Genomic DNA, 20832 nt, shown 5'->3' with positions numbered 1-20832 from the left:
TAACGCTTCAATGCTTAGAATAACTCCAGAATTCTAGTTAAAGACAGGCTGTTGACTAACTGCATGTGAGATAACTACAGAGGAGGTAACTTAACGACCGCCTAACGCCGATAGGCGTTGGCAGGTCGTTAGTGGTATAGCATGGAAAAGGCCGCTCGAACGGCCTTTCCATGCCAGTTCACGGAGGCTGTCTCCGTGAACAGTGTGTGAGCCGCCGATCTCGGCTCGCACGCATAATGTAAACACGCGGGGAAGAAATCCCCGCTGTTTACATCAATACGGCGCTGCTGCGCAGCAGCGCCGTAAAGGAGATTGGTGATTCCTGGCCTCTGATTGGCCGAGGATCGCCGGCATCTGATAGGCTAAAGCCTATCCTATCCGGCGCAGGACGGATATCCGTCCTGCGCAGCCCATAGCCTGCGGGAGAAGCAGGTATGGGCAGAGAGGGCAGAAATCGCTGCGGAGGGGGGCTTTGAAAAGCCCCCCCCCCCGCAAAGCGCAGATAGCCGGCCGCGATCAGACCCCCCCAGCAGGACATCCCCCAAGTGGGGAAAAAAGGGGGGGGAAGTCTGATCGCCCAGGCTCAATCCTGATCGGTGCTGCGGGCTGGAGAGCTCACGCAGCACCGATATCAGGAAAATCCACTGGTCCTTAACCTCCCTGGCGTTCTATTAAGATCGCCAGGGCGGCTGCGGGAGGGTTTTTTTTAAATAAAAAAAAAACTGTTTCATGCAGCCAACTGAAAGTTGGCTGCATGAAAGCCCACTAGAGGGCGCTCCGGAAGCGTCATTCTGATCGCCTCCGGCGACCAGAATAAACAAGGAAGGCCGCAATGAGCAGCCTTCCTTGTTTTGCTTACATCGTCGCCATAGCGACGAGCGGAGTGACGTCATGGACGTCAGCCGACGTCCTGACGTCAGCCGCCTCCGATCCAGCCCTTAGCGCTGGCCGGAACTTTTGTTCCGGCTGCGCAGGGCTCGGGCGGCTGGGGGACCCTCTTTCGCCGCTGCTCGCAGCGGATCGCCGCAGAGCGGCGGCGATCAGGCAGCACACGCGGCTGCCAAAGTGCCGGCTGCGTGTGCTACTTTTTATTTTGCAAAAATCGGCCAGCAGGGCCTGAGCGGCGACCTCCGGCGGTGATGGACGGATATATTCGTCCATACCGCTGAGGAGAGTAAGTGTTTGAAGTGAGAAGATAACTCTCTCGCTGTGAAAATTTATCTCTACATCTTAATAAGGCAAGATCGATGCGTGGAGGTAAGTTTTCTCTTGTCTTATTATCACAGGCATGATCTTAGTGAATTGAGGCCATTGTTAAAAAATAGGCAATTTCATTTTTCTCATTATTTTCATTACAGTCCCTCTTTTGAAATTTACTCCAATGTGAGTCGGCTGTAACCAAAATGGTTTTTTTTTAATAAAAAAAAAACTATTTCATGCAGCCAACTAAAAGTTGGCTGCATGAAAGCCCACTAGATGGCGCTCCGGATGCGTTCTTCTGATCGCCTCCGGCGGCCAGAAGTAACATGGAAGGCCGCAATGAGCGGCCTTCCGTGTTTCGCTTACCTCGTCGCCATGGCGGAACTGAAGATTGTTATTTTTCAATAAAGTGCTAATGTAGATATGTGCCTTTAAGGCTTACATACCTCTGCGCGGAGTAGTTTCGTTTATGCAAGCTCACCCGGTCCTGAATTCTGCCCGTTAAATCCTTCGACTTACAAGTCGATGACAAGCAGACAAGAAGAGCCTGTGCTCTTCGGTCTGTCTGACCTCTTTCCGCTGCATCTGACCCCTTTCTCCGCCCCTTCGCATTCCCTCCATGCTCCTTCTTGCCGCTCATCCTGAACACAGTGCTTGGTCACCACAGCAAGCCTGGACGGTGGACACCAGCAGCAGCCATCTCTCTGATCCTGGATGCACAGTAGCTAACAGCGTGAGCCGGGACACGCACAGGGGAACACTTTGTTCAAGACAGCGAGGCAGCGGTCTACTGCTACTGCTGTCTGGCTATGCAGCAATGCCCCGGAAGTAGTTCATGGCTGCTGCCATCTTACTAGGAGGGCGGAAGCACAGAAACGATCAAGAAATCGGCTGATCATGGTTGCGGGGAGAGGCGAAAATACTATGAGCGTTGTCAGTGAAAAAAGCTGATGCCGGTAATATGTTTTTTTATTAGTTTCAGTTAACATATTTCAGTTCCGCTTTAAGTAAAGGAGAGATCTCCAAAGTTAACGTTTCAATCCTTAAAATAACTGCATGTGAAAATAACTACAGAGGAGGTAACTTAAGGACTGAAGAGATAAGATAACTCTCTCACTGTGAAAACTTCTCTCTGCACCTTAATAAGGCAAGATCCATGTGTGGTGGTAAGTTTTCTCTTGCTTTATTATCTCCAGCATGATCTTAGTGAATTGAGGCCATTGTCGATAATCTCGGGGGGCTATAGCGTGGCGGTGGGGGGGGGGGGGACAGAGCCATGTCATGAGGCAAAGAACATGCCTCTGTGTCCCATCTGCCCCCCAAAAAAACACCTCAGGTTTTCTTTGAAAAAAAATATATATATCACATTAAAATGGTCTTATTTTTCTCACACACTGTTTTGACCTGGATAAATAATAACCTGCATAGACATTTGGAGAACAAAACTGAAATCTTTCTTTTTTTATTTTATAACTACCAGTAATGACAATTTTGCTGGCTTTGTGATGTCAGTGTGACTGCAGAGATGAAACCCAAACATCATCTTCGGCCTTCTGTCCTCACATGACCTCTGCAGCCTTCTATTCCCATCTGCTCTGCTAAATAAATATTGACCGATTCGTTCCCAATCAATGTGTTACAAGGCATAGAATCTTACAGCACTTCCTGTTCTTCTGGATACTCTGCTGTGCAGCAAATGATGGGAGCTGAAATATGATATTATCTTCATAAAACTGTTACAGGATGGGAAGCTAGAAGATTTTCAATTTGCATAAATGTTGAGCTAAAGCCCAACTCTAACAACTATTTAAAAGGAACCCGAGGTGTGAGACCTATGGAAGCTGCCATATTTATTTCCTTTTAAACAATACCAGTTGCCTGGCAGTCTTGTCGATTTTTCTAATATTGTCAGTTTTGCCATAGACGTCTGGTCTACATGCTTGTTCAGGGTCTATAGCTTAAAGTATTAGAGACAGAGGATCAGCAGGACAGCCAGGCAATGTGCATTATTTAAAAGGAAATACACATGTCAGGCTCCATGTCCCTCTCATCTTGGGTTCTCTCTAACACCAACCTGGGCTAAACATCTTTCACTTAATCTCATCTCTGACATAATTTACATAGAAAAAATAACATTGTTATACTCATACTGTACAACCTGTCATTTAACCTAACTGGCTAGATCCACATGGTGTAATGTCTTTTTGCCATAGGGGCTTTTTCAGTTTAAGAGAAAATTAGTTTGACTCACCTGGGCTTCTACCAGCCCCCTGCAGCCGTCCTGTGCCCTCACGGATCCTCCAGTTCCCCACCGTCAGCTACTTTTGTTTTGCTGAAAGGCCTGGCCACGTGAAGCCTCCTTCGTGTTCCCATCCGCAATAGCGTCCTGCGCCTGTGCTACGTGCAAGCAATACAAAGTGAAAACCAATTAATATAAGCAAGTTGACAGAAGGCGCTATTAGTGCCAATGTAAATGAGGACTGCCTTACCGGGGTGTCTGGGAAAGGAGATCGGGAGAAAGCGCCTGATACCGGTCACAGCACCGGCTGCTTCTGAAGGAGGCCTCCTTCAAAAGCAGCCGGTGCTGCGACTGCGTTAAACGGTTTCTTTTAGCACCACATGTAAATCAGTATTAACCACTTGCCGACTGCCCACAGCCGATGGGCAGCGGCAGGGGTTGGACCCAAACGACCGCAATACGCCCATCGGCGGCGGCGGGCGTGGTTATACGGTGACAGGCTCCGCCCACCTGTCGCAGTAACCCGCCGGCCGTTCGGAAGCGCCGGCGGGTTATTAGCTGATCGATCGCCGCATACAAAGTGTATAATACGCTTTGTAATGTATACAAAGCGTATTATACAGGCTGCCTCCTGCCCTGGTGGTCCCAGTGATCGAGGGACCACCAGGGCAGGCTGCAGCCCCCCAGGTAAGCACCCAAGCACACTGATCTCCCCCCTTCCCTCAGATCGCCCGCAGCACCCCTCAGACCCCCCCCCTGCCCACCCCCAGACCCCTGTTTGCACCCAATCACCCCCCTAATCACCCAAATCACTCCCTGTCACTATCTGTCAACGCTATTTTTTTGATTAGGTCCTAAACTTCCCCCTGGAGGCTCCTGATCACCCCTCCCCCCACACACACACACACTCTCAGATCCTCCCCAGACAATCCCCCCCCTCCCGTGTACTGTATACATCTATCCTTCCCTGTAATCACCAGTCAATCACCCGTCAATCACCCGTCAATCATCACCTGTCACTGTCACCTATCAGATCAGACCCTAAGCTGCCTCTTACAGGCATCTGATCACCCACCCACACCATCAGATTGCCCGCAGACCCACCCTCACATCACCTCCAAAGTGCATTGTTTACATCTGTTCTGCCATATAATCACCCACTGATCACCCACTGATCACCCATCAATCACCCCCTGTCACCACCTGTCACTGCTACCCATCAGATCAGACCCCTATCTGCCCCTAGGGCACCCAATCACCCGCCCACACCCTCAGAATGCCCTCAGACCCCCCCAGACCTCCCCCCCCTATGTACTGTATACATCTATTCTCCCCCTGTAATCACCTGTCAATCACCTGTCAATCACCCATCAATCACCCCGTCACCACCTGTCACGCCACCCATCAGATCAGACCCTAACCTGCCTCTTACAAGGATCTGATCACCCACCCAAACCATCAGATCGCCCGCAGAACCAACCTCATATCACCTCCAAAGTGCATTGTTTACATCTGTTCTGCCATCTAATCACCCACTGATCACCCATCAATCACCTCCTGTCACTGCTACCCATCAGATTAGACCCTAATCTTCCCCTTGGGCACCCAATCACCCGCCCACATCCTCAGAACGCCCTCAGACCCCAGCCCTGATCACCTCGCCAGTGCATTGCTTGCATCTATTTCCCCCTCTAATCACACCTTGAGACGCCCATCAATCACCTCCTGTCACCACCTGTCACCCCCTAGCACACCTACCCATCAGATCAGGCCCTAATTTGCCCCGTGTGGGCTCCTGATCACTCGGCCAAACCCTCGCCCGCCCCACCGCAGTGACAGAATTTTTTTTTCTGATCACTGCTGGTCTCTACGACTTAATTGTGGCTGAGACCAACCGTTAATCCAACCGCCAATCCAAGAAGCTGGCATGCCCAGCCTTTTCGGTGGAAACCACTCCAAGTTTCCGAACGTAACATTTTTTGGGGCCTTCTCCTTAACATGGGTCTAGTCAAAAATAATGTATTGCGGTCTTATTGGTCTACGCACCCAATACATCACATGCCCATGTTCTCTGCTGCCATGTCCAGGTCACAATTTGAGAACATCCTGCGCTTCCTGCACTTCAGTGCCAATACAACCTGTCATCTAAGAGGCCACCCTGCTTGCGACCGGTTCCACAAAATTTGCCCCCTCATAGACCACCTGTCATCAAAATTTGCAGATACTTATACCCCTGAACAGTCATTTTGAGGCATTTGGTTTCCAGACTACTCACGGTTTTGGGCTGCTAAAATGCCAGGGCAGTATAGGAACCCCACAAGTGACCCCATTTTAGAAAAAGACACCCCAAGGTATTCCGTTAGGTGTATGACGAGTTCATAGAAGATTTTATTTTTTGTCACAAGTTAGCGGAAATTGATTTTTATTGTGTTTTTTTTTCACAATTTCTATGAACTCAACATACTCCTAACAGAATACCTTGGGGTGTCTTCTTTCTAAAATGGGGTCACTTATGGGGTTCCTATACTGCCCTGGAATTTTAGGGGCCCTAAACCGTGAGGAGTAGTCTAGTGTGAGGAAACGCAGAAAGACAGCCGCCTCTGTACAGCGTGAGGCGGCTGTCTCCGGGAAGGGCATGGCGGAACGCGGAGAAACCGCCGCGTCTGACGCGGCGGTTAGCGCGCATGACCCTGCCGCCGATACTTTGTTCCAGCGCGGAGAGGCCGCCGCCAGGGCCGCTGGCGGGGCGACCAACCCCGCACATGGGGCAGCAGGTGCAGGACAAGACAGTGTTGGTGTGGCTGGGACCCATAGTCCCTCTGGGTTTAGAATGACGCGCGTGCGCGCAGAGAGGCAGAACTTATATGGCAGCCAGAAGTAGGTCAGCTGACCAGGCTGGTCAGCTGACAATTCAGAGTCCTCTCATTGGTCCAGCACTTGGGGAGGTGCTGGAGAGTAGCTGTGTATATATACTGCTGGCTGTTCAGTTGCTGGTTGTCTGGCGTTGCGATCACATAGTGGTAGCACTCAGACCTGAGTCAGATCCTAAAGTGTGCCGGGACCAGCTGGAGCTGTAATCCTACACTTAGTTAGATTCTGTTGATAGTTTAAAGTACTAGTTTGATTGTGATTATCTGTTATGACTTTCTGCCTGCCTGACTATTCTCCTGAACTCTGATCCTGTACCTCGTTATTCTGATACTCTGTTGCCGAACCCCGGCTCGTTCTTAGACTCTGCATCTGTCTTCTGATTTTGTACCTCGATATCTCTGATACCCTGTTGCCGAACCCTGCCTGTACCTTAGACTCCGCCTCTGCCTTCTGAATCTGCACTCTATCTGTTCGTGTGGTTACGACCTGGCTTGTCCGACCTCGAGAACCGACCTTACTGTTAGAGGCAGTTCCCAGTCCTGGTAGTGACATTTCCCCTCGAGTGTCACTCTCCTTCCTTCTCTTAGCCTGACTCCTCCCGAGAGAGTCTAGAAGGAATTGTGCTGGACTCCTTACTGTTCTGAGGTCCAGTCCTCTGTATATTACTGTTTGCACCAAACACTCTCACTCCTCAGGTGACCAGAGGTTAGTTTATATATCTGATTATCGGTGATACTGCAGATCATCTATAATCTGGTATATATCTGTATTCCCTGTGATACTGCAGATCACCGGTAATCAGATCCTCTCTCTGTGTTACACCGATCGTTAGATCTAGAAACCAAATGCCTCAAAATGACCTATGAATAGGACGTTAGGCCCCTTGGCGCACCTAGGCTGCAAAAAAGTGTCACACATGTGGTATCACCGTACTCAGGAGAAGTAGTATAATGTGTTTTGGGTAGAGTTGGGCCGAACGGTTCGCCTGTGAACGGTTCCATGCGAACTTCCGTGGTTCGCGTTCGCGTCCCGCAGGTGAACTTTTGCGTAAGTTCGGTTCGCCCCATAATGCACCATGAGGGTCAACTTTGACCCTCTACATCACAGTCAGCAGGCCCAGTGTAGCCAATTAGGCTACACTAGCCCCTGGAGCCACTCCCCCCCTACTAAAAGGCAGGCAGCGGCGACCATTACGGTCACTCGTGTGCCTGCATTAGTGAGAGTAGGGCGAGCTGCTGCACACTCTCTCATAGGGAAAGATTAGTTAGGCTTAGCTTGTCCCTGGCTGCATACCTGTTCTGTGAACCCACCACTGCATACCTGTACTGTGAACCCACCACTGCATACCTGTTCATTGAACCCACCACTGCATACCTGTTCTGTGAACCCACCACTGCATACCTGTTCTGTGAACCCACCACTGCATACCTGTACTGTGAACCCACCACTGCATACCTGTTCAGTGAACCCACCACTGCATACCTGTTCTGTGAACCCACCACTGCATACCTGTTCTGTGAACCCACCACTGCATACCTGTACTGTGAACCCACCGCTGCATACCTGTTCATTGAACCCACCACTGCATACCTGTTCTGTGAACCCACCACTGCATACCTGTTCTGTGAACCCACCACTGCATACCTGTACTGTGAACCCACCACTGCATACCTGTTCAGTGAACCCACCACTGCATACCTGTTATGTGAACCCACCACTGCATACCTGTTCAGTGAACCCACCACTGCATACCTGTTCTGTGAACCCACCACTGCATACCTGTACTGTGAACCCACCAATGCATACCTGTTCTGTGAACCCACCACTGCATACCTGTTATGTGAACCCACCACTGCATACCTGCTCAGTGAACCCACCACTGCATACCTGTTCTGTGAACCCACCACTGCATACCTGTTCTGTGAACCCACCACTGCATACCTGTACTGTGAACCCACCACTGCATACCTGTTCAGTGAACCCACCACTGCATACCTGTTCTGTGAACCCACCACTGCATACCTGTTCAGTGAACCCACTACTGCATACCTGTTCTGTGAACCCACCACTGCATACCTGTTCTGTGAACCCGCCACTGTATACCTGTTTTGTTCAGCGAACCCGCCACTGCATACATGTTCTGTTCAGTGAACCCGCCACTGTATACCTGTTCTGTTCAGTGAACCCGCCACTGCATACCTGTTCTGTTCAGTGAACCCGCCACTGTATACCTGTTCTGTTCAGTGAACCCGCCACTGCATACCTGTTCTGTTCAGTAAACCCGCCACTGTATACCTGTTCTGTTCAGTGAACCCGCCACTGCATACCTGTTCTGTTCAGTGAACAGTTTGGTGTGTCAGTGTGAAGCAGTACCTTAATTACACTACCTGATTGATGTATACACATGCAAGATGTTTTAAAGCACTTTAGGCCTGTCATTTAGCATTCAATATGATTTCTGCCCTTAAAACGCTGCTTTGCGTCAAATCCAGATTTTTCCCGGGGACTTTTGGCGTGTATCCCACTCCGCCATGCCCCCCTCCAGGTGTTAGACCCCTTGAAACATCTTTTCCATCACTTTTGTGGCCAGCATAAATTTTTTTTTTCAAAGTTCGCATCCCCATTGAAGTCTATTGCGGTTCGCGAACTTTAACGCGAACCGAACCTTCCGCGCAAGTTCGCGAACCCGGTTCGCGAACCTAAAATCAGAGGTTCGGCCCAACTCTAGTTTTGGGGTGTATTTTTACACCTACCCATGCTGGGTGGGAGACATATCTCTGTAAATGGACAATTGTGTGTAAAAAAGCAGCCTAACTGCGCTAAGGGGCCCAAAGTCCAATGAGTACCTTTAGGATTTCACAGGTCATTTTGAGACATTTGGTTTCAAGCCAAATGTCTCAAAATGACCTGTGAAATCCTAAAGGTACTCATTGGACTTTGGGCCCCTTAGCGCAGTTAGGCTGCTTTTTTACACACAATTGTCCATTTACAGAGATATGTCTCCCACCCAGCATGGGTATGTGTAAAAATACACCCCAAAACTAGAGTTGGGCCGAACCTCTGAATTTTGCCCTGGAATTTTAGGGGCCCTAAACCGTGAGGAGTAGTCTAGTGTGAGGAAACGCAGAAAGACAGCCGCCTCTGTACAGCGTGAGGCGGCTGTCTCCGGGAAGGGCATGGCGGAACGCGGAGAAACCGCCGCGTCTGACGCGGCGGTTAGCGCGCATGACCCTGCCGCCGATACTTTGTTCCAGCGCGGAGAGGCCGCTGCCAGGGCCGCTGGCGGGGCGACCAACCCCGCACATGGGGCAGCAGGTGCAGGACAAGACAGTGTTGGTGTGGCTGGGACCCATAGTCCCTCTGGGTTTAGAATGACGCGCGTGCGCGCAGAGAGGCAGAACTTATATGGCAGCCAGAAGTAGGTCAGCTGACCAGGCTGGTCAGCTGACAATTCAGAGTCCTCTCATTGGTCCAGCACTTGGGGAGGTGCTGGAGAGTAGCTGTGTATATATACTGCTGGCTGTTCAGTTGCTGGTTGTCTGGCGTTGCGATCACATAGTGGTAGCACTCAGACCTGAGTCAGATCCTAAAGTGTGCCGGGACCAGCTGGAGCTGTAATCCTACACTTAGTTAGATTCTGTTGATAGTTTAAAGTACTAGTTTGATTGTGATTATCTGTTATGACTTTCTGCCTGCCTGACTATTCTCCTGAACTCTGATCCTGTACCTCGTTATTCTGATACTCTGTTGCCGAACCCCGGCTCGTTCTTAGACTCTGCATCTGTCTTCTGATTTTGTACCTCGATATCTCTGATACCCTGTTGCCGAACCCTGCCTGTACCTTAGACTCCGCCTCTGCCTTCTGAATCTGCACTCTATCTGTTCGTGTGGTTACGACCTGGCTTGTCCGACCTCGAGAACCGACCTTACTGTTAGAGGCAGTTCCCAGTCCTGGTAGTGACATTTCCCCTCGAGTGTCACTCTCCTTCCTTCTCTTAGCCTGACTCCTCCCGAGAGAGTCTAGAAGGAATTGTGCTGGACTCCTTACTGTTCTGAGGTCCAGTCCTCTGTATATTACTGTTTGCACCAAACACTCTCACTCCTCAGGTGACCAGAGGTTAGTTTATATATCTGATTATCGGTGATACTGCAGATCATCTATAATCTGGTATATATCTGTATTCCCTGTGATACTGCAGATCACCGGTAATCAGATCCTCTCTCTGTGTTACACCGATCGTTAGATCTAGAAACCAAATGCCTCAAAATGACCTATGAATAGGACGTTAGGCCCCTTGGCGCACCTAGGCTGCAAAAAAGTGTCACACATGTGGTATCACCGTACTCAGGAGAAGTAGTATAATGTGTTTTGGGTAGAGTTGGGCCGAACGGTTCGCCTGTGAACGGTTCCATGCGAACTTCCGTGGTTCGCATTCGCGTCCCGCAGGTGAACTTTTGCGTAAGTTCGGTTCGCCCCATAATGCACCATGAGGGTCAACTTTGACCCTCTACATCACAGTCAGCAGGCCCAGTGTAGCCAATTAGGCTACACTAGCCCCTGGAGCCACTCCCCCCCTACTAAAAGGCAGGCAGCGGCGACCATTACGGTCACTCGTGTGCCTGCATTAGTGAGAGTAGGGCGAGCTGCTGCACACTCTCTCATAGGGAAAGATTAGTTAGGCTTAGCTTGTCCCTGGCTGCATACCTGTTCTGTGAACCCACCACTGCATACCTGTACTGTGAACCCACCACTGCATACCTGTTCAGTGAACCCACCACTGCATACCTGTTCTGTGAACCCACCACTGCATACCTGTTCTGTGAACCCACCACTGCATACCTGTACTGTGAACCCACCGCTGCATACCTGTTCATTGAACCCACCACTGCATACCTGTTCTGTGAACCCACCACTGCATACCTGTTCTGTGAACCCACCACTGCATACCTGTACTGTGAACCCACCACTGCATACCTGTTCAGTGAACCCACCACTGCATACCTGTTATGTGAACCCACCACTGCATACCTGTTCAGTGAACCCACCACTGCATACCTGTTCTGTGAACCCACCACTGCATACCTGTACTGTGAACCCACCAATGCATACCTGTTCTGTGAACCCACCACTGCATACCTGTTATGTGAACCCACCACTGCATACCTGCTCAGTGAACCCACCACTGCATACCTGTTCTGTGAACCCACCACTGCATACCTGTACTGTGAACCCACCACTGCATACCTGTTCTGTGAACCCACCACTGCATACCTGTTCTGTGAACCCGCCACTGTATACCTGTTTTGTTCAGCGAACCCGCCACTGCATACATGTTCTGTTCAGTGAACCCGCCACTGTATACCTGTTCTGTTCAGTGAACCCGCCACTGCATACCTGTTCTGTTCAGTGAACCCGCCACTGTATACCTGTTCTGTTCAGTGAACCCGCCACTGCATACCTGTTCTGTTCAGTGAACCCGCCACTGTATACCTGTTCTGTTCAGTGAACCCGCCACTGCATACCTGTTCTGTTCAGTAAACCCGCCACTGTATACCTGTTCTGTTCAGTGAACCCGCCACTGCATACCTGTTCTGTTCAGTGAACAGTTTGGTGTGTCAGTGTGAAGCAGTACCTTAATTACACTACCTGATTGATGTATACACATGCAAGATGTTTTAAAGCACTTTAGGCCTGTCATTTAGCATTCAATATGATTTCTGCCCTTAAAACGCTGCTTTGCGTCAAATCCAGATTTTTCCCGGGGACTTTTGGCGTGTATCCCACTCCGCCATGCCCCCCTCCAGGTGTTAGACCCCTTGAAACATCTTTTCCATCACTTTTGTGGCCAGCATAAATTTTTTTTTTCAAAGTTCGCATCCCCATTGAAGTCTATTGCGGTTCGCGAACTTTAACGCGAACCGAACCTTCCGCGCAAGTTCGCGAACCCGGTTCGCGAACCTAAAATCAGAGGTTCGGCCCAACTCTAGTTTTGGGGTGTATTTTTACACATACCCATGCTGGGTGGGAGACATATCTCTGTAAATGGACAATTGTGTGTAAAAAAGCAGCCTAACTGCGCTAAGGGGCCCAAAGTCCAATGAGTACCTTTAGGATTTCACAGGTCATTTTGAGACATTTGGTTTCAAGCCAAATGTCTCAAAATGACCTGTGAAATCCTAAAGGTACTCATTGGATTTTGGGCCCCTTAGCGCAGTTAGGGTGCAAAAAAGTGCCACACATGTGGTATCGCTGTACTCAGGAGAAGTATAATGTGTTTTGGGGTGTATTTTTACACATGCCCATGCTAAGTGGGAGAAATCTCTCTGTAAAGGAACAATTGTATTTATATAGCAGTGCCATCCTCTCCAGCACTTTACAGAGTACATAGTCATGTCACTGACTGTCATCGGAGGAGCTCACAATCTATTCTAATCCTACCATAGTCATAGTCTAATGTCCTACCATATTATGCTTATGTATTTCTATAGCAGTGACATCTTTTGGAGCACGTTACACAGTACATAGTCATGTCACTGACTGTCCTCAGAGGAGCTCACAATCGGTGATATAATATTGTGTGTGCATGTACACACAAGGTGGTGTGTGTGTGTGTGTGGGGGGGGGGGTGATGACTCTTGGTTTAGGGCGGTAAAAAGTACAAATCTGACCCTGCATTGGTTAGTTATTTCTTTTCGATAAAATGTTCTAGTCAGATGGTCGATTGCTCCTCAAAATCGTTATATGTATGGCCATCTTTATACAGCAGGCTGATAAATGCAATGATTTAGCGATTGCATCATTATATGTCCCAATATAATGCTGATACATTAAAATCTGGACAGTATCCAATGCTTTGTTCAGGAGCTTCCATATACAGTATATTTTGAACATCTGCTAAATCAGTTCACCTTGAGTTCAAGAAAAGCAGTGAGAAAGCGAGGTCTAGGAGAAATTAATCCCCATCTTTGACATGCAAATTCTTTTTTATCCCCTTTGGTATGAAGAGGATTATGAAGGTTTTAGCTAACATTTCAGAAGAGGTTGTCTTTGTAAAAGTACCAGTCATCTTGCAGAAACACAACCACATGTCAGTATACAAAGCATGGGTTTGCTACTATATATGGGTTGATTTACCAAAGTTAAATTGACTGCTTGAAATGATTTGGGTCATATCAAATCATAGACATGGTTGTTGAAATATATGTGAGTAATTGGCATTTGGCAACTTGGCAATATGGATGACTGCTGGTCGGGGGTTAATACTGTTTAAAGAGGAACTTCAGCCTAAACAAACATACTGTCATTAAGTTAAATTAGTTATGTTAATTAAAATAGATAGGTAATATAATCTCTTACCCACCCTGTTTTAAAAGAACAGGCAAATGTTTGTGATTTCATGAGGGCAGCCATCTTTTGCTGAAAGAAGGTGATAGAGAGCATGAGACACAGTTCCAACTGTCCTGTGTCCTGATCACCCCTCCCAGTTGCTAGCCAATAAGAACAACAACATCAGAAATCCCATCATGCTTTGCACAGCATCAGGGTAAAAATGCTTTGGTAAGAAAAACAAGCCTTTTCAGTGCTGCCGAGTAGATTTTTAGTCTGGAGGTTCACTTTAACATGACATTGTTATAGTAAATAGTATTTTGGCACAGTAGTAATATCTGCTCATTCATTACTTTTGCTCACGTATAGATAGGTGGTTCAACTGGAACATCACAACTGCTTTGAAGGGAGGATGAGGTGTCTTTAAACCTTAAAGGGGAACTGAAGTAAGAGGTATACGGAGGCTGCCGTATTTATTTCCTTTTAATTAATACCAGTTGCCTGGCAGCCCTGCTGGTCTATTTATCTGCAGTAGTATCTGAATAACACCAGAAACAAGCATGCAGCTAGTCTTGTCAGATCTGACTTTAAAGTCTGAAACACCTGATCTGCTGCATGCTTGTTCAGGGGCTATGGCTAATAGTATTAGAGGCAGAGGATCAGCAGGAGGGCCTGGCAACTGGTATTGCTTAAAAGGAAATAAACATGGCAGCCTCCATATACCTCTCTCTTCAGTTCCCCTTTAATTTATTATCTCATGTGAGGGTGAAGGACCACTGGGAGAGGTCCCAGTGGTCCTTCACCCTCACTCACAAAGATGGACACATTCTGTACCTTTTCTTTACTGAACTCTGACATTTTTCAAGCATTAATAACTTTCCAAATCCTCCAGCAGACCACAACCTTGTAATTTTCACAATCTTTTCCTCCCTGTCTACACACTTCCCCCAGCACTTCAGCCATTCACTTGTGCTGGAATTATCATGACCTTTTATCTCCGCTCCCTGGCTGATGTTTTGAAAACTCTAAGTTCTCTGTCCTACTCTGACCCTGAGACAGCATTCACACATTATTTTAACATTGTCACTGCTGTCCTGAATTTAGCAGTCCCCCTCTTTAAAGCAAACCTGAACTGAAAATGAAAAGTCAAAACAAATATACACACATCATACGTACCTCCCGTGTAGTCTACTCATCAATCTCTTTCTCCTCTCCCGTTTCCTGTTTGCTCATTGTGATTCATAGAATTATCGATCCTCAATTTTGAAAATGGCAATGACCCTGTAACAGCTTCCAAGTCAGCAAACTGTTAAACTGTAGCATTGACCACTTGAGCCATAGGACAACATGGACATTGGGATTGCCCTGCACATCAGTTGCCCTTTCAGTTATAACTGACAGCAACTGATATGTAACTGACAGCCCCTGATATATTTCAGCTCTGCCAAAATCTGGTCAGAATTGGACGGGATCATTGTTGGAAGAAAATGGTGAGCTTTTGAGAGGAACTGGTGGCAAGGTAACTATGTAATATTCGGGTCAAACCATAAGTATAGAAGACTGGTCTTCTATCTGGGAAAATGTGAAACTAACCTCCATGTGCACACAAGTAAAAGAAAATATTTATAAAATACTTTTTCGATGGTACAGAACCCCTGAAGTATTGTCTCAGACATATCCTGATGTTCCTGATACCTGTTGGAGGGGCTGTGGTCATCTAGGTACTCTAGAACGGGGATCCCCAACCTGTGGTCCGCGGCCCACTGGTGGTCCGCGGGACGCTCCCAGTTGGGCCGCAGGACTGTCCTCTTCAACCCCCCTCCCGCCCGTCCCCGCGGCCGCCGCTGTTATTACCTTAGCAGCGGCCGCTATCCCCTCTCCAGCGCATGTATTTATTCAAGCAGCGTCTCACGGCTGCTCTGTGTGATGCACAGGAAGAAGGGCTCGGTTACCATAGTAACGTCGATACATATAGCCGCTACAGGAAGCCGCTGCCCTGCTTCCTGTCACATCACACAGAGCAGCCGGGAGATACGCTGCTTGAATAAATACACGCGACGAAGAGGGGAGAGCGGCCGCTGTTAAGGTAATAACAGCGGCGGGGACCACCACCTGGCTATACCGGGGCGCTATCCTGGGGCACTATACTTGCTATCCGGGGGCACTATACTGGGGCACTATTCTGGCTATACTGGGGCACTATTCTGGCTATACTTCGGCACTATGCTGGGGCACTATACTGGGGTACTGGGGCGCTATACTGGGGCACTATACTGGCTATACTGGGGCACTATAATGGCTATACTGGGGCAACTAAACTCCCTATACTGGGGCAACTATGCTAGCTATGCCACTGCACCCTCGCCAGCGGCACCCTCCCCCCCCCCCCCCCGTAACCCACTCCACTGTCCACTAGGACGCACACCCAACGTCCACTTCCCCCGCGGCGGTCCCCGGAAAAAAATTTGGTCAGAAAGTGGTCCCCGGGCCGGGAAAGGTTGGGGACCCCTGCTCTATAAAATTATTGCAAACTGCGCCCACTGAATATACTTTCACACCCTGTAATGAAGCTAAAAAGTTTCAGAGTATTCGCTATCTGTCAAGTCCACTTTGGAAGTCTATAATAGTTTTACTGAGACAGCGCTCCTCTTCTTTGCACTGTGCCACCTGCAAATCAAAAAGAACTGCACATAGTGTAATACTGATAAATTGACATCATAACAAAACACCCCTAAAGTGCAAAAAGTGCTCCGTCAGTGCTCCACTGCAAGTGACAAATTCCACAAGACCCCCTTAAGGATTGCACGCTCACCAGAGGCAGACCACCTCAAATCCAGGTGGGTCTAAAGCTTAGGTTCAACAACCACAGACTCAGCATCAGATGAAGTCCAAAGGTTTTAATCCAATACCTCATAAAAACAATAAAAATCGGACATAGCATAAAATCCTTAACAATAAAACCAATTGCCCTGCGCTGAATGCGCACTCACGTCATCCAAGTTGGTTAAGCGCCTATCGGGTTCAATACCCAGCGGTGTTTGTCCTGTTGCGGCTATCGGCGTCCCGTGCCCGCTATGACTCTTCCGCTGTTTAATTAGATCTTCCTCCACGCGAACTCCTTACTCTCTGTGACGTCAGACGCTCCTGGCTCCGCCTTACGCGTTTCGTCCGTGCGGACTCATCAGAGGCTGACGTCACAGGAGCGGCCGACGTCTTAAATACTCTTAATTCCGGATTAGCTTGAGGCGCATCACGTCGCGGCCATGCTTACGCTTGAATCGCATCACATGGCCCCGTACGTCAATGCGACCTGGAGGTCGCACTGTACTGACGCTTCCCTGCATTTCATAAATTTAAAGCTGCTGCCATCTAGTGGAATAAAGTTATAGTGCCCCCAACTTCCAAATTACATATATATATTCTTTATTGGGGAGGGAGGGGTTGGGAGAATATGCTATGTGAAATGTCAGTGTGTTGAGAATCTTGGGACCTGAGATATACACATATGGGATTGACCCCTGGTAAAAGGAAGGGGACACATAGAGGAAGGGGTTAGGACCTTGGTGGGGAACAGGGTATTGTTTAAGGGGGTTTACAGGATTCTCCCCCCATACAATGCCCGGCCCGGGTAAAGAGTGTGTAAATGGGGGCCCTAAACGGGACGCACAATAATATTGTACTGGATGTGATATAAAAACTGGGACCTAGGTAATTTTATAGAGCAACAAAAGTCAGGTGAAACAGAGGCGATGCAACAATAACCAGTGGTGGCACCTGATAATACTGATGCTTTCATGCATTTACATATGTAATTTACCAATAGAGGAAATGTAGGTGGGTTGTAATTATGAAATTGCAGTATATTGCACACTTTTTAAATGCATGGAAATGGATTATATATGTAATTTGGAAGTTGGGGGCACTATAACTTTATTCCACTAGATGGCAGCAGCTTTAAATTTATGAAATGCAGGGAAGCGTCAGTACAGTGCGACCTCCAGGTCGCATTGACGTACGGGGCCATGTGATGCGATTCAAGCGTAAGCATGGCCGCGACGTGATGCGCCTCAAGCTAATCCGGAATTAAGAGTATTTAAGACGTCGGCCGCTCCTGTGACGTCAGCCTCTGATGAGTCCGCACGGACGAAACGCGTAAGGCGGAGCCAGGAGCGTCTGACGTCACAGAGAGTAAGGAGTTTGCGTGGAGGAAGATCTAATTAAACAGCGGAAGAGTCATAGCGGGCACGGGACGCCGATAGCCGCAACAGGACAAACACCGCTGGGTATTGAACCCGATAGGCGCTTAACCAACTTGGATGACGTGAGTGCGCATTCAGCGCAGGGCAATTGGTTTTATTGTTAAGGATTTTATGCTATGTCCGATTTTTATTGTTTTTATGAGGTATTGGATTAAAACCTTTGGACTTCATCTGATGCTGAGTCTGTGGTTGTTGAACCTAAGCTTTAGACCCACCTGGATTTGAGGTGGTCTGCCTCTGGTGAGCGTGCAATCCTTAAGGGGGTCTTGTGGAATTTGTCACTTGCAGTGGAGCACTGACGGAGCACTTTTTGCACTTTAGGGGTGTTTTGTTATGATGTCAATTTATCAGTATTACACTATGTGCAGTTCTTTTTGATTTGCAGGTGGCACAGTGCAAAGAAGAGGAGCGCTGTCTCAGTAAAACTATTATAGACCCCTGCTCTAGAACATATTTTTTGGCTCTGCCCCATAGTTCAGCCGCTATGGGTGGATAGTCAAACGTTGATTCTGAAAATAAGAGGCATTCATGTCCCCATGGATCCTATATGTATGCTACTAGGTAAACCCATATCCAGAACTAAAAAAAAGCTCTATGAGACTAATTACACTTATTCTAACGGCCACTAGACTTTCCTTAGGCTCTCATTGGCGTAGTTCTTCCATCCCCACAATTTCTGAAATTATAGCTAAAATTAATTGGAGCAAAGTTATGGAATTTTTAACAGCTTTACTAAGTGATACAGAATCTAGACATGATAAGATATGGGATCCATGGGAAACATACTTTCTAAATGATATTCCTCCTTGACTAAACTAAATATTCTATCCCCTCTCGTCACAATCTCTATACATATAACCTATTAACTGTCTCTACAATAGCCTAGGGACATAAAAACTGGATGTATATCTCCTCATTTGGGACCTGATGATACCACTATTTAAATATAAACTACTGTATAAGAGGACAGACCTATATAATAGACTTTTCTTTTTTTTTTTTTTCCTGTTGGTTCCACTATCATTATTCTTCTTTGTCTTTCTCTATCCTTACTTAGGTATTTGTTACTCTTCTCTTATTTTATCCGTCAAAATCTATATGTTTATGTTAATAACATTTTTGTTAAACTGACTTTTGTGATGGTAACTGACATTGATACACCAAAGATAATATATTATCATTATGTATTCATATAGCGCCGACATATTACACATCGCTGTACAGCGTATATATATATATATATATATTGTCTTGTCACTAACTGTCCCTCAAAGGAGCTCACAATCTAATCCCTACCATAGCCATATGTCTATATTATGTAGTGTAAGTACTGTAGTCTAGGACCAATTTTAGGGGGAGCCAATTAACTTATCCGTATGTTTTTGGAATGTGGGAGGAAACCGGAGTGCCCGGAGGAAACCCACACAGACACGGAGAGAACATACAAACTCTTTGCAGATAGTGCCCTGGCTAGGATTCGAACCAGGGACCCAGCGCTGCAAGGCGAGAGAGCTAACCACTACGCCACCGTGCTATATCATAACCCTGATGTATACTATGTTATTCAAAGAGGCTTTTGCTCATAAATATGTATACTGTTTATTATCCATGTTATGCAAACTTAATAAAATTTGTGTTAAACAAAAAAAATATGTGATATTCATTTGCAGGTACAGCATGTGTTTACTTTAAATAATTTTACTTGGTTCAGGTTCCCTTTACATCTCAATCCTGTAACATCAACTGTTCCTGACTGAACCAATCATACACTTGATGCATTTGGGGGGTCAAACAATTCCAAGGAGGAAGATTTTTGAACTTTGCAAGTACCTATAAGCCGAGAAGTAAAATAGAACTCAGTGTTACATTAGTGCTGCATGGTATTTTCTCTTACCTTTCTACGTTGCCCTTTCTCTTCTAGACAGCAACATTATCAAATACATCAGATGTCTGTGTTGTGACATTTGGAGAAAAAAACACATCTGAAAACAGGAAATAATTTGCTAACGTGCAGACTACGTGGAATATACATGGAATATATACTGTAGAACAAGCCAATGGCATATCTCAATTGACAGTAAAAGATATATAAGTACACAGACCATTTGTTGTAAAAATCCAACATCATAGGAAGGGATGGCATTGCCTTGGGGAGAACTCACAGAGAAGCATGTGATTAGTTTGATCAAGGGATTTGTAAAACCAGGAAATTAACCCAGGAAGTCATCACAGCAAATCAGAACCTTACAAATCTATCAGCTGATCAGGGGAGGACTGGCCAGGGGGGAAGGGGGGAGATTTCCCCCCAGGCTGCCTCTCATTTTATAATTTAGGGCTGGTCGATCCAACTGTTTCAATAATTATTATTAATTAATTATTATAAATCAACAATGTGATTTTGGGTGGAAATTAGTTGAATGTATCGATCTGAGATGCTGGGAAATCTCAGGTCGATGTGGTCGATCAAGTGCAATAATCATGAACGTGACGGAAACCAAGGCCGTTGTCCCTCAAAGTTTATTATGTGGCCAGTGCATTATACTTTACCTGCTACACTGTTCCTCAAGTGTCCTTGCTGTATTTCTGCATTGGCGCCTCACGTGAGTACCGGCATATAGCACGTGGGTCGCTTGTGTGACATCATTTGGGCTGGGACTGCCATGAAAACGGGCCTCTAGTTTTTTTTTTCCCTCCAGACCAAAAGGTCCCAGTCCTCTCCTGCAGCTGATCAAACTGATCACATGCTTCTCGGTGAGTCCTCTTAAGGTGGCCACACACGATACAATAGAATGATCCGATTTTACAGCAATTCGATAAAAACGATCGTATCTCTCAAAAAAATCGAAAGCTTTTTTTTCATTCGACTGAAAAATCCGATCGGATTTACCATTTTTTTCCGATTTAAATCGATTTGGAATGCCAGATATTTTTCTTCA

The 20832-nt window shown here is 47.2% G+C and overlaps 1 long non-coding RNA gene across 3 annotated transcripts in view; it reads right to left on the bottom strand.

Annotated features, from left to right (window-relative positions):
• Positions 1 to 2646: 2646 nt before the first annotated feature.
• Positions 2647 to 20832, bottom strand: part of LOC137518307 (uncharacterized) — a 67775-nt gene continuing 49589 nt past the window's right edge. For 2 of the 3 annotated variants that reach the window (XR_011020782.1, XR_011020783.1), the window contains 3 exons: positions 19791 to 19846; positions 3452 to 3597; positions 2647 to 2906 (listed from right to left, as the gene is read on the bottom strand). This is a non-coding gene — a long non-coding RNA (uncharacterized lncRNA). Of the gene's footprint in view, positions 2907 to 3451; positions 3598 to 13671; positions 13728 to 19790; positions 19847 to 20832 lie in introns of all 3 variants that reach the window. The other variant, XR_011020784.1, reaches the window with a different exon arrangement.

This window comes from Hyperolius riggenbachi, chromosome 5, assembly GCF_040937935.1.
Source record: "Hyperolius riggenbachi isolate aHypRig1 chromosome 5, aHypRig1.pri, whole genome shotgun sequence".
NCBI classification, from domain to species: Eukaryota; Metazoa; Chordata; class Amphibia; order Anura; family Hyperoliidae; genus Hyperolius; species Hyperolius riggenbachi.
The sequence above is the reverse complement of the archived record's forward strand: the minus strand, read 5'-3'. Positions and strand labels throughout refer to the sequence as shown.